The sequence below is a fragment of the Paramormyrops kingsleyae genome, chromosome 2, assembly GCF_048594095.1.
Source record: "Paramormyrops kingsleyae isolate MSU_618 chromosome 2, PKINGS_0.4, whole genome shotgun sequence".
NCBI lineage: Eukaryota > Metazoa > Chordata > Actinopteri > Osteoglossiformes > Mormyridae > Paramormyrops > Paramormyrops kingsleyae.
The window spans coordinates 18,064,409-18,079,801 of NC_132798.1; the positions used below are offsets into that span (position 1 = coordinate 18,064,409).

General features: G+C 45.9%; 1 long non-coding RNA gene across 1 annotated transcript; it reads left to right on the forward strand.

Annotated features, from left to right (window-relative positions):
* Positions 1–574: 574 nt before the first annotated feature.
* On the forward strand, positions 575–9,990 carry LOC111858656 (uncharacterized). Its single transcript, XR_002841643.2, has 4 exons — positions 575–718; positions 1,014–1,115; positions 1,329–1,386; positions 1,992–9,990. It is a non-coding gene; the product is annotated as an uncharacterized lncRNA (long non-coding RNA).
* Positions 9,991–15,393: the final 5,403 nt, after the last annotated feature.

Below are 15,393 nucleotides of genomic sequence, written 5' to 3' on the forward strand. Positions count from 1 at the left end.
TACGTGCCGATCGTGCCGCTTACGGACCGGGCCAGCGGGGCTGCTGCCCAGGGGCCCTCGGGGTGCAGGGGGCCCGTGGGGCCCCTAGCCCAAAACAATTTGCAACGCTTATCAACAATGTATTTTCGTTTGTCTATTTTAGAGGGCCTACATTCTTTGATCCTCTGCCTACAAGGGCCCCTGACCCTATAGGGCCTCTGATGGAAACATGGAGGGAGGGCGTTTGGCTGCCAAGGGCCCTTGAATTGTGGTGGTTGTGGTGGTGGTGCTGGTGGTGGTGGTGGTGCTGGTGGTGGTGGTGGTGGTGGTGGGGGGGGGGCCCTCGTGAACGTTTTGCCCAGGGGCCCACACAACCCATAATCCGTCCCTGCCTGTGGCAGACTGGTTTCTGTAAATCTACAATGTTATATCAGTCAGTTGAAAGTGGATGTGTGGGCTGCCCTTTACCCAGCCCCTTGCTTGACCCGTATATTTATTTTCCTCAAGCATTTCTCTCTGTGTCTATGTCCAAATGGTCTTTCATTAACATTCCTCCCATGCTGCCTCCCCCCCCCCCTCCCAAGGCACACGTCCATGCCCACCTCTCCAATGCTTGGAGCAGCATGCATGCATAGGAACTGTGAAACCACAGTCTGTCTGTCTGTCCGTCCATCCATCCATCCATCCATCCCTTCGCTAACCTGGTGAAGGAGTGAGGAGAGGCAGCACATGACACAAGGTGGGGGAAAATTGTGAATGGGGCACAAGACCGCAGAAAAAATGATTAATAGAAACACAATTATAGATGTATTACAGTAAATATTATATATTCCTAATAAAGTGAAGTACCATGTGATACTTGTCTTTTGTGATTTTCCTTTATTGGAAAAGTGTTTCACATGGTACCTGTTCACAGGAATAATTACCACGAGGAAAGGCAGAGTTCAGCTTAGTGTGCAAGTTCTCTGCCACCCTTTCACTCAGTAACACAGTGTCAGAACACCTCCTGAGTCTCTGTGGGCTTCCTCCTACAGCCCAAAGCCATCCATGGTGTTCTGCTGCTACCTGGGATTGGCTATTGGAGAAGAAATTTGAAGATGCATAGACAAATCTGGATTGTTTTATTTATGAAGGGGGTAAGATTGAAGTTAGCTGACATGCCGGTCCTCTCACCAACGGAATAATGATATAAAACTGTGGTTCTTCTTTTTGGGTGAGAGTGAACATTCACCCCTTGCTTTCTGTATTGCTACACTCTGTCAAAGCTGAAGCAGCTGTCTTGGCTGTTTGCTCTGCTCTTCCGATTTGTCAAATTGCAATTCTGAAAAACGGCCTGCTTTGCACTGCAGTCCAGGAGCAGATGTCAGGAAGATCCTGGGCTGGCGAAGCCGCAGGACAATGTCGCAGGTGAGTCATTTGGCCACATCAATGCGAGTGCCGCATGCACACATGCAGACTGAGGCAGTCACTTTCATGTCCGTGCGGCACATCAGCATGGTACAAGAAACTGAAACCTGGTAGCGGTTGACTGATGTTCAGTGACATTCAGAGAAGTGGGAATGAGAAGGTGGTACTTCTTGACAATGGCTTGTAAGCCCCCATTTTCTGAAGGTGTCCCTTACAGACTGATGAATCACCAAGACTGAAGACTGAAGACTGCAATATACAATAATACTCAAGCTGTTGTTTTTTCTCTTGTTTACACATATTAATTTCTGTAAAAATAATTAGAGTACTTTAAGAAGAATACATATAAAGAGAAACTTATCAACAAAGAAATAGTGACCGAGGGCGATGAATTTATATAGATTCTGCATCATCTGAATGGATGGTGTTTTGTAGGAGGTTTGTGTAAGTAGGTCAAAATGTTTTCAGTTTCACCTACTGTTTTTAGTTTTTGATTGCAAGTGATAGAAATCTCACTGGATTCTAAACTTACAGCTACTCATCTGTATCTCAGATGAATATGAGGCCACTCCAATGAAGTAACTTCAGGTTCTAATGTTTTTAAGGGGGAAGAGTGACTCCAGCACACAACAGCCACATATGTGTGAAGATTATATCTATAATGATGACCCAAACCAGTAAGATGTCCTGTGTGTGTGTGTGTGTGTGTGTGTGTGTGTGTGTATACAGTATCTCACAAAAATGAGTACACCCCTTACATATTTGTAAATATTTTATTATATCTTTTCATGGGACAACACTGAAGACATCGCACTTTGATACAATGTAAAGTAGTCAGTGTACAGCGTGTAAATTTGCTGTCCCCTCAAAATAACTAAACACACAACCATTGATGTCTAAAATGCTGGTAACAAAAGTGAGTAGACCCCTAAGTGAAAATTGTGCCCAAAGTGTCAATACTTTGTGTGGCCACCATTATTTTCCAGCACTGCCTTAACTGTCTTGGGCTTGGAGTTCACTAGAGATTCAGAGGTTGCCACTGGAATCCTCTTCAACTCCTCCATGACGACATCACGAAGCTGGTGGATGTTAGAGACCTTGCGCTCCTCCACCTTCCGTTTGAGGCCCCACAGATGCCCAATAGGGTTTAGGTCCGGAGACATGCTTGGCCAGTCCAGCACCTTTACCCTCAGTTTCTTTAGCACGGCAGTGGTCGTCTTGCAGGTGTGTTTGGGGTCGCTATCATGTTGGAATACTGCCCTGCGGCCCAGTTTCCAAAGGGAGGGGATGATGCTCTGCTTCAGTATATCACAGTACATGTTGACATTCATGTTTCCCTCAATGAACTGTAGCTCCAAAACATGATTTCATTTCATAATGTCCATGAAATATGCAGACGGTTGCGCTGAGTACACCAAATATCAGATGAAGTGAGGGAGGAGGAGTTTTTATCCACTTTTAACTTTAATATTTGGTATGTCCACCTTTTGCAGCAATAATAGCATCACATCGATCTGGCATAGTGTCAATACATTTCCTGAGAACTTCAGCACTAATGTTATCCCATGCCTTCTGCCAAAGAGTTTCCTTTCAATCTACAATACATCTGTCCAGTTTATTTTCCAATCCGCCCCAAATGTGCTTGATGGGGTTGAGGTCCAGACTTAATGGGGCCAGTCCATTCCTTCAGTTGCAGGTAGTTCCTGCAATAGTTAGTGGAATGTTTAGGATCATTGTCCTCTTGACCGTGTTTTGAATGGAAATCCCTGGATGAAGGTGTGTTTTACCGCTGGCCCGGTCCCAATAAGACGACTCTCAGATGGTACTCTGTGCCTCACCAGAATGTTGCGGTATACTTTCTTATCCATCATGCCATCAATTTTCTCTGTCACCTGTTCCTGAGACTGAAATGGCACCCCACACCATAATACTACCCCCTCCGTATTTCACTGTTGGCAAGAGACACTCCTTTTTATAGCTCTCCCCCTCCCTCCATCCAGTCCTGCTCTTCGCGTCTTACCAAACTTCAAACTTGGTCTCATCAGTCCAAAACACTTTATACCAATCTTCCTTTGTCCATTTCTTGTATTCTTTTGCAAATTTCAGGCGTTTCGCTCTATTTTTCTCTCTCAGTAATGGTTTATTTGCTGCTATTCTGGCAGCAAGTCCTTCTTCCAGTCTCTGATGCATAGTTCTTGAAGACACTGTTTCACCATTAGTCACTGTGGTGTTGATCTCATCACACAGTCTTTCTACAGTCCTTATGACTGAGAATTTTGAGATGCTTCACTTGTCTGTCTGAAAGTTTCTTTTTCCTACCTAACCCCTTTCAGTTCTGACATGAATTGGTGGCATCATGGTGGTCTAAAGTGTATTTTACAGTCCTTGGACCGCATCTCAGGTCCTTGGCTATGCGGCGGTAACTCCAGCCAGCATCCAAAATGGCCTTTATTCGAACCTGTTGCTCACACGTTAGCTCTTTCTTCACTTTAGCCATGTTCAAAGAAGAGCAATACAGTATGTGCTTCAGGACTACTTCTAGAGGCTTTGAATTTATACCAATTGGTGGTGTGGCCTCAATGACAAAACCCTGATGTTTCCAATCACTTAATGAGCAGGATAGACCTTGTACATTCAAATTATCAAACAGCTGTGCCCTAAGACTCTTGCTTCACAATCAGGTTAACCATGATCACACCTGACAGTGATTACACAAGTAATTTGGCTTCTTCTGTGAAGGAACATGATTGTGTGACATTGACAGTGAAATAGGCCAAGCTTGTTTTTTGTAAGGAACATAACCTAAATCTCCTTCTGATGGCTTATAGAGCACGATGATGATTTTGTAGAGATTTCATTAGTTTTATGGGTATTTTAATGGCCAATTCAACAAAAAAAACTGAAACGTCTTAAATATGGCAAGTGTTCTAATAATTTTGGCCACTACTTTATATGTATGTGTGACGATTTTTACTCGTATAATGATGACCCAAACCAGTAAGATTTTCTCTCTCTATATATATATATGTATATGAAGGCTCTCCATATATAACACTATATTGCCAAAAGTATTGGGACACTTGCCTTTACACACACATGAACTTTAATGACATCCCATTCTTAATACATAGGCTTTAATATGGAGCTGGCCCACCCTTTCCAGCTGTAACAGCTTCAGCTCTTCTGGGTAGGCTGTCCACGAGGTTTATGGGAATTTTTGCCCATCCTTCCAGGAGAGCATTTGTGAGGTCAGGCACTGGTGTTGGAGAACAGGTAGTCACTGTTAAAACTGTTCAAGCTTGGGTGAGCTTATTTAAGTTGGTTTAAGAACATTTAAGCAATTACAGCTGTTCTGGCTTGAGCTACAGCATATATAAATGATCAAACATTATTCAATTTGATAGGTACTGGCATTTAGGCTTTGCTCTCACAACAGTTCAACAGTTTTAACAGGATGTATGAGTCATAGCATGGCAGGTACTTTGTTATAATACCACTAACAGTTGACCATGGAATATTTAGCAGCGAGGAAATTTCATGAATGGACTCATTGCACAGGTGGCATCCTATCACGGTACCACACTGAGCTCCTGAGAGCGACCCATTCTTTCGCAAATGTTTGTAGAAGCAGTCTGCATGCCTAGGTGCTTGATTTTATATACCTGTGGCTACAGAAGTGATTGGAACACCTGAATTCACAGTAATTCACAGAGATCAATTTTATCTAAAACCAGCTCATATTACCTGTACATAATAGGTGTTGCTATGTCTCCCCTCTATTCCTTCATCAGGTGTACAAGGTAAATCTGCTAATCTCTACCCTTGTTAGGGTGACGTCCTGCATAGGTCACAGGGCCCATTTCCCTCAGAATGGTGTAGGGTCCCTGCTGCTTGCCAATGGCAGGAGTAGGACCGACTGGCCAGGCTGGTAAACCCACTTCCTGGGATTTGGGTCATACCAGTGCTTCTGGGCCTGCTGTTTCTATAGCAGGTTTCGCTAGGTTTTCTTCAGGTATTTCTCCAACCGGTCATCTCATCGGCCACACATACTTGTTATACCCTTGTTGGATGCCTTTGGGGCCACTCAACTTCCAGGTCCAGTGGACCTTGGACAGACCAGCCATAGACCAGTTCAAAGCGGGAGAAACCAGTGGATGCCTGAGGCATCTCTCTATAGGCAAATAGCATTTATCCCAAGCTTTACTTGTCACTTACAGACTTACTCAACATATTCTTGAGGATTTGATTAAACTCCCTACCGACCCCTCAGTTTGGGAGTGGTAGGGATTCGTCTGGATCCCCTCAATCCCTTGCTGGTGGTGTAGTGGTCTCATCAGTCATAAGGTAAAATTAGTGCTTTGGTCAGTCAAAATCTCTTCAGGGATGCTGACCAGGGAGAATATCTGCAGCAACGTGCTGATTATCTTCAGTGTGGCAATGGGCCATTGTGAGACCTACTGTTGGGAACCACGTGGCATACTTGCGGAGTACTGGGATGCATTTGCAGGCGGTACTACTTCTCTCGAAAAGACCAACGATATCCATCCCATTGTACCAGACAGGTTGGAAGAAGGCAGGCAGAAAGGTGTAGAGATGCTCTGGTGGACCTGCTCACACAAATAGTTTTCTGACAGATCGGACATGAGGTGAAGTAACTTCCATCAGCTGGCTGCAGTGAGATGTTCAATTTGGGACAAGTCTGCTCACACATGCACAGGTATTTGCATGTTTGTAACAGGTTAATTACCTAGTCAATAGTTTGTAGGGTTTGTAAACTAGCCCACCGATAATGATGTAGCTAATTTTAGGTTTATAATGGAATAAATTTGCTGTAAAATCGATTTGCTGTAAGACTTCATTGCTTGAGCGAGAGAGTCTGAAAGCGTGAGTGTCATGTCAGATGCATGAGAGTTGGCAACCCTGATAGAAGGTTGGCCAGAGAAAACATGAACTGAGGAACTTAGGTGTATGTACGTTTTGTGGTTTGCAAAGTGACCTGAAACCAGCTCAAATAACAGGAATTGTTTGATGAGACAGATGAGTAGCGGCAATGTGTGTATTTGTGTGTTTGTGTTTGAGACCACGCTAGGCACCTGAATGTTTCAGCACCACAAAGCAATGCGCACTGTTCAAGCTTGGGTGAGCTTATTTAAGTTGGTTTAAGAACATTTAAGCAATTACAGCTGTTCTGGCTTGAGCTACAGCATATATAAATGATCAAACATTATTCAATTTGATAGGTACTGGCATTTAGGCTTTGCTCTCACAACAGTTCAACAGTTTTAACAGGATGTATGAGTCATAGCATTGAGACCCTCATGAAACCTCCGTTTCTTTAAAGTCAGCTGACATTTACAGCAGCATCTGGGGGGGGAGCATTTTCATTTTTGGTAACATTTAAGATGCCTTCACCGATATTGGAGGCGTCAAAAGCAACAGCATTGCTGTGACTCTCCTTTAAGCTTTAAGCAGCAGGCAACAGCACTATCAGACGTGCATCTGAAGGATGCAAGATGCAAGTGAACTTTCAAGATACACACAGGTAGCGAGTATCATTTCCAGAGAAATCAGAATATAAACTGGAACACAGCATCAGAGAGTTTCATAAAAAAAAAAAAACACACAATTTGTTTTGCATTAGATGCATGGTAAACGACATATTAAAATAACTTGTTAGCTGGGTAAAGTCCTCCCCTTTTCCACATTTTCCGAAAGGCATTATATTACATATATAGCTTATTTCTATTTCATAACCTTATTTTTCTTGCATCATTAGCAGGTTTCTAAAAGTCCCTGAAAGTTTCTGATTCGGTCCTCTCATTCTGGAGAATGGCTTGTGAATTCCTTAAATATTAATCTATACCTTGTGTACACACACACAATGTTCACCTGCCTGGGGGAAAGCTTACAACAGGGGAATATCGGATCAGAATTCACTTCACATTTATACATATAGTATCAGGATCAGAATTTACTTCACAGTTGTACACGTTATGTACTTGTAATATTACTTCCACACGGAGGTTGCAAATTTTCATACATATGTATTTAGTGAGGTGAGCCGGCAGATCATTTGTCAGTTTCACAAGTTCAACCATTTCCTATTATTAGACGTGATTAGAATGCAGTCATGTAAGGGGTTGTAAAAATGTATATAAAGTTTTGTTTCGGGAATTAACAAAAAAAAAACCCAGCTTCGTTGACCTGGTGGAACTCTTGCTGGCGGCTAGAGAACCCCTGTTTTAGAACCACAGCCACCATTTTCATCTTAAAGGGGGCCTATGCTATCTGTTGTTCATTTTACACCTTGAGCAGGTGAGACTGGACTCATCACACCGTTGTTATCTGCCGGCACCGAACACGAGCCGGAAAGCTCAGTGTGAGGTGGGCTGCTGGTCGGGGTTCTTGGGCTTCAACAAGAGCACTTCATTTTTAACCTTTATTCACAGTGCACTTTTCAGAATATGATGCGTGATGTGGGATCGTGGGTTGACCTTCTCCCATCTCCCGGGGAGTTGAGTCCGCTTTCGGAAAAGCGTAGGCTCCTGGCTGCGGGGAGGCCCGTGGCCAGACAGAACACACTGGTGAATCATGATGGGGAGGCCCCGATTCACGGCTCCATCCTGTCTGCTGTAGCACACATACCGGGAGCGGTGTGACTGTTTACTCTGCAGTGAATGCTGAGAGTTACTGAAACGCTCCCCCCCCCCCCCCCAAAAAAAAAGCTCAGACAGGAAACACCTGCACTGCAGGCAAAAGCCAGCTGCCACCTGTGACTTTCACTGGAGACACCTGAAACCATGAGGGGCTGAAGATACACCCTCTGCTGCCGACTGTGACGATACACCCTGCTGCCGACTGTGACGATACACCCTGCTGCCGACTGTGACGATACACCCTGCTGCCGACTGTGACGATACACCCTGCTGCCGACTGTGACGATACACCCTGCTGCCGACTGTGACACTCACTACATGTGTGATGCAGACCATCACTGTTGGCTCACTGGATTCGAATGCTGTGCAAGTAATCAGAAGGCTGCGGTTTGAATCCCACAGTCAACATTGATTTTTATCACTCTGCCCTTAACGCCCATTTGCTCCAGGAACCATCTGACCCTGTTTTTGCAGAAATGTACATTGCTTTGGAAAAAGTGTCTGGTACATAAATAAAATATTAATTCACAGACCTGACATCAGGAGAGACGGGGATATGACACCACAGAGCGTGTGTGATAAACTGGAATGAACTGTAGTGGGCAGCTGTGTACAAATCAACCTCAGGTTGCTCTCCAAGCTTTTTCCTCTTCAAAGTCCAGTCTCCCGGCTTTGAAGGCTCCTGCAGGGAAACAGAAATGGGGGCAGAAGCAGGGGCGCATGTGAGAAGCAAAAACTACCTCATTTATAAAAACGTTGCGTAGAAACCATCCTACATTTGATCTAAGATCGTTTTTGAACAGTGTGTAATTGTCATTCACAGAAAATGGACAAATGCACAAAAAAAAAAAAACATGCATATGCCACTCTTCTGGATGTGCAATCAATTAATCGCAAATGATAAACCTCAACCTTAGAAACACCCCCTATGTAATATCATTAGCATATAAATGAGCTGGAATCAAAGCCCAAATTGTCTACTTCATAATGGTGAGCTACAAAAGAAGAATGTGTTAGTATGGAATATTATTTAGCACTATACAACGTAGAATATAGTCCTTATGATATTATTAAAAAGCATGCCAAATACCCATGATGTAATCATTACAATGTAATCAACACAATGTAATCAACTAAGTATGTATTTGCACCTTGTGTTAGCCTCAAGGGAGTCCCATCTTCCGTGGGCAGGACCGGCTGTAGTTGCTGACGTCAGAAATGGGTGTGACCGGATGGGTGTGTCACGGTATGTGCAGCACGGATAGGGAAAGCAGGTGAACGGAAGCCAGGGATCGGGGAATACGGAGTTTATGCCAAAACACAGAGTACGCAACAAAACAACATCAATGACCGAACTGGGGATACAAACGGAAACGGACTAAATACACTGAACTAATGACAACAATCCGAAACAGCTGTAAAACACGGATTCCACATGAGGTTAACGAGGGGGCGTGGCACACATTAGGATCGGACGGAGCGGGGTGTGACAGAACCCCCCCCAAAAACACACACACCGGGTGCGCCCGAGAGGAGGCGACAGACGAGACGAGACCGGGGAACAGGACCTGAAAGACAAAAACCAAAAAACATCAACGAGAAACAGGAAACAAGACAGAGACACAGAACAGGAACAAGGACAGGAACCAAGACAAAACCCGACAAAGGACAGGGAATGCAGACAGACAGACAAAGAAGGGAGACACAGGGCACAGAAGGAACACCGAACGGCGACACAAAGGGGCCAGGAGTGAACATAGGAACCACAGGAGGAACAGAGGGACAAGGAGCAAACACAGGCGGGACGAGGGAAAGGGAGGAGGAGCCAGGGGAGCCCGAGAGAGCCCAGGCGGGCGACGGGCAGCGGCCGGAGGGACCGCAGGCGACAGGGAGGAGGGAGCAGGAGGGAACCACACAGGGGCCGAGGGAACGGGACGAGGGAGAGACGGAGGGGATACGGAGGGAGCAGGAGGGAACACCAGCGGAGGCAGGTAGGAGGGGGAAGCCGGAGCAGGAGGAGGGGAAGCCGGCGAAGGCGCTGTCCGACGCCCCGCCGGAGTAGGGGGGCCCGGAGGCGGCTGACACGGAGCCGGAGGCGACGCCGAGGACCGGCACCGAGGCACCGGGGGGGGCCCGGAGGGGACCGCCAACCCAGAGCCGGAGGACCCGCAGGCAGCCACCGAGCGACCGCCAGGGGGCAAACGGGCGAGCCAGGGGGCAGGGTGGGCGGGACCCGGGCCCGACGCCGGTGTCCCCGCCCTTTCCGGGAGACTGAGAGGCGGGGACCTGGCCGGGGTCTGTCACACTGGGGTGACGGCGGAGGAGTCACGGGGGAAGCCACGGGGGCAGTCACAGGGGAAGCCACGGGGGCAGTCACAGGGGAAGCCACGGGGGCAGTCAAGGCAATCCCCGAGGGGTCCCACTCAAGCTCCTCCTCCAAGTCCACTACGGAGGGAGGAGCATCAGTGCAGCAGTCAGGGACCTCCTTGGGGACAGGGGCCTTGGGAGGCTGAGCTGGGAGCTCAGGAGTCACGGGCAGAGCGGCGCCATCAGGCGTGCGGCCAGCAGGGGGCGCCTCAGCAGGCGTGCGGCCAGCAGGGGGCGCTGCGGAAGGCACTGGAGTCACGGGGAGCTGAGCAGGGGCCGTGGGCGCCATAGCAGCAGCAGCAGGGGCCGGAGCTGGGAGCTCAGGCACTGGAGTCACGGGGAGCACTGGAGTCTTGGGGGGCGCTGCCGGCGCCACAGGAACCTCGGGGGGCGCTGCCGGCGCCACAGGAACCTCGGGGGGCGCTGCCGGCGCCGCCGACTCCGGGCCAACAGGGGGTGCTGCAGACAGAACAGGCGGTGCCACGGGCAGCGCGGCGGCAGTAGCAGCAGTCGCTGCTGGCAGGTCCGGCACGACGGGCAGATCTGGAACGGGCGCCAGGAGGAACGTCGAGCGAGCTGATGCTGCCCCTTTAAGGGCACTAGAGACCCGGGGTATAGCGTCTCTTACTGCGACGTTCGGTCATTCTGTCACGGTACGTGCAGCACGGATAGGGAAAGCAGGCAAACGGAAGCCAGGGATCGGGGAATACGGAGTTTAATGCCAAAACACAGAGTACGCAACAAAACAACATCAATGACCGAACTGGGGATACAAACGGAAACGCGGACTAAATACACTGAACTAATGACAACAATCCGAAACAGCTGTAAAACACTGGGATTCCACATGAGGTTAACGAGGGGGCGTGGCACACATTAGGATCGGACGGAGCGGGGTGTGACAGTGTGACAATACCTTATCACTATGTCGAAGGACAAATATAATATCAATCCTCTAATTAGACAATGTGCAACAGGCTGAAGCTGCATTTTTAAAAAACCAAGTGGAGATGGTCGCGCCACAATTATGTTCAGTCGAGGGACCAAACAGTAAAAGAAATCATGGACAAACTTACCACCTAGGGGTGTGTATCAAGGGAAAAAACAATGATTGTGAATGGTTGAAGGAATGATGATGGTCAAGTGACGAGATATTGTAAAATGATAAGTACTTGTATAAAAATTGGTGTAAAACAGTATTGGACACACTTGTAAGTGTCCGGCCTTGGTTGTAACTTCATTGTTGCAATAAAGACTGAATTTGGATCTAAACAAGCAGCTTCTGACTTCTGATTTGGTGGGGAAGGAAAAACCACATTAGCAAGGTTGAAATCAAGGTCCTGTTGGCGGAGGTGCCAGCATGCATGCAAAGATGTGTGCAGGGATGCAGTTTGATGCAGCTTTGGTGTTAATGGTGTTAATATTAGGGATGTCACGACACCAGAAATGTAGTAGTCCATGAAATTGACTACTAACTGAAATTTATAAACTATTGAAATTCCACAATTCTTGTTGTGGTGGGGCATGACAAAAGAGGGAAGATCCACATAGTGGCTCTTTAGACAAACTGGGTTTTATTAAATAAAATAAGACAAAGGTAGAACTGGGAAACAAAGGGACCACAAGGGGTCAGAATGACACCATTCACTCACACAAAAAACAGGACTAACTAAACTATAACTAATATAACACCAAAAGACAACTGGGAAGACACCTAGGAATCAAGCAAGGAACGGCACACAGCAACAGAGGAGCAAACACAGGACCTAACACTCGAACGCAATGCAACACCCACAATGACTGTTGTGCTTTTTGCTTCTCCGCCAAATCAGAAGTCAGAAGCCGCTGGTGTAGATCCAAATTCAGTCTTTATTGCAACAATGAAGTTACAATCAAGGCTGGATACTTAAAGTGTATCCAATACTGTTTTACACCAATTTTTATACATTTTCTCATTGTGTAACAATACATCGCCACTTAAGCATCATCATTCCCTCAACCATTCACCGTCGTTGTTTTCTCCCTTAATCCACACCCCTACATGATAAGTTTGTCAATCATCTTTTTTACCGTTTGGTGCCTCGGCTGAACATAAGGGTGACGTGACCATCTCCACTCAGTTTTTTTAAATGCCCAGCCGTGATTGGTGAACTCAGGCGAATCCCTTCCTTCAGTAGCAAACCTTGGCAGCTTCTGCTTGTTGCAGATTGTCTGGCTAGAGGCTTAATAAGGTATTTGTCCTTCAACATAGTGATAAGCTGCAGCACTAATACAGTACATATTCATACACTAAAGGCTAACAAAACAGATACAGAAACTTCTAAGCCAACACAAGGTGCTCATTCATACTTGTTTCTTATCACATTGTGCACAGCAGTAATTAGTCTGCATTCTCTGAAGGTTACAAAGTCACTCTCTACACAGTTTGCATCAGCTTCTTAATAGAGTCCTAATGATTACATTCTCTAGATTAGATTAGATTAGATTAGATTAGATTAGACTTTATTAATCCCACAATGGGGAAATTCTTTGAGAATGCGTTATGATATGCGTTATGATATGCTAAATAATATTCCATATGACCAATTGAGGAAAGGGCAAGGACAGGCACATATATACATGGAAAACAAGGGCTAACAAGACCAGACTCAAATTCATACCAATAAAATGGATGTGTGAACAGCAGCTGCCTGCTCAGCACCTTAAGCCACACAATGGCGAGGTGAACAGGAGAACACACTAGGAGCCAAAGACACTGGGATGACCAGCGATACCTGCTGGCCAAACAGGAGAACACACTAGGAGCCAAAGACACTGGGATGACCAGCGATACCTGCTGGCCAATCAGGAGAACACACTAGGAGCCAAAGACACTGGGATGACCAGCTGGCCATTAGAGGAACTGACATAACTGGGGCAGGTCAGGGGCTGATCCTGACAAGATCAATTGACCCAATTCTGTCTGAAAGGGACGGCCGGGCACTAACCCGGATTGTATCGAAAAACAGTAAAACCACAACTGCCCAACTCACTGCAGAATTAAATACACACCTCATCTCTCCTGTTTCCACCTGTCAGCAACTTCACAGTGTCAACATTCACGGTCAGGCTGTTATAGCCAAACCTTTGGCCAAACGTCAGTTTCAGTGGTGCCAGCACTGCAAATTGAGGGCCGAGGACAATGTGAAACAAGTATTGTTCTCATGAACCTTCACTGACTGTGGCACATCCAGGAGAGTTAAAGGGTGGAGAAGCCCCAAAGAGACTTACCACTCGGAGTGTGTATATCCAGAGTGCAGCACAGGGGTGGATCAGTGATGGTTTGGGCTGCAAAATCATGGCATTCCCTAGGCCCACTAATGTTCTACATGGGCACCTCACTGCCCAGGACTACTGAACCATTCAGGAAGACCATGTTCACCCAATGGTGCAAATATTATACCTTGAAGGTGGTGCTGTGTTTCAGGATGATAATGCACCAATACACATGACAAGACTGGAGACAGAGTGGTTTGATGAACATGAATGTGAAATTGAACATCTCCCATGGCCTGCACAGACTCCCGCTCTGAATATTACTGAGCCACTTTGGGGTGTTTTGGAGGAGCGAGTCAGGAAATGTTTTTCTGCACCAGCATCACATTGTGACCTGGCCACAGTTCTGCAAGAGGAATGGCTCAGAATCTCACTGGTCGCTATGCAGGACTTAGTTCGGGAGTGCGGGCGGGCTTTTTAACTTCTCGAGGACCGACGTTATCGGTTCAGTGGAGCCTTCGAAATTTAGTGTGCTGACTAGAAAAAATTAATTAACAAAAAATTATACATATGGCCAATGTAGAAATTCTCTTGTGTGAAATAAAGTCATTTTATTTATCTTGTGCGTCATTTCCTGTATACTGGCGGGAGAGCGATAAGTCAGTATGACCTCTTGTAGAGGTTCGGACAGCGCAAGAACATCATAATTTAAACAAGAACTTTCAAAATGCGCTTCAACTCTTAGCTCACAAGCAGGCAAAAGTGGTATGTTGTATTTTGTGTTTTATCGTCGTACGTATGTATGTTATTGTTAGCGAACGTGTAATTGATGTATTTTCTTAATTCTGTATTTGTTCTGTCTATTTAGTTCTACTTTATTTACGGCGGTGCTTAGTGTACTGTAACAAGCATCTATACTTAATAACTTGGAACCTCGCGTTGTGAACTAAGAGCCGCATAACTAGTAATATTACAAAAAAAATACACACAAGGATGGCTCGGTACACGTTCTTGGAGATACTTTCTAAAAATAGGATATGAAGCCAGAAATGGAAAGCAGAGGAAAAAAAACACCATTAAACACAGGTAAGGAATTTTTTTTTATTATTATTTTCATGATTTCTAAAAAAAGACGTGTGTGTGGAGTTTGCATGTCCTCCCCATGTCGTCGTGGGGTTTCCTGTGGGTACTCTGGTTTCCCTTCACAGTCCTAAGACATGCTGAGGCTAATTGGACATACTAAATTGCATGTGTGAGTGAATGGCGTGTGAGTGAATGGTGTGTGTGAGAATGGTGTGTGTGTGCCCTATGATGGACTGTTCCCCGGCTCATGCCCGTAGCTTCTGGAATAGGCTCTGGACCCCCAGCGCCCCAGAAGGAAAAGCGGTTTGGAAAATGGATGGATGGATTTCTAAAAAAGGTCAGTGTGTAATTTAGGTCAGTAACTTTGAAAAAAAAACTTTATAATAAGAGCACATATAGCCTCAACAATGTGTTCAATTTGGCAATACAGCTACAGTATCTACTGCTTCTACTACTACTATAATAATAATTAGCGTTTTTATTTAATCTAACGTAATAATATTAATAATAATCATTATTGATATCATAATGCAGAATGTATTTAACTGAATGCACATTCTAAGATCAAATCGTTGCGTAAGAATGTTTTAGAGATGAGGCCCCAGGCTCCTGTGGGGGTGGTGTGCGGCTTGGCAGAGTACACCAC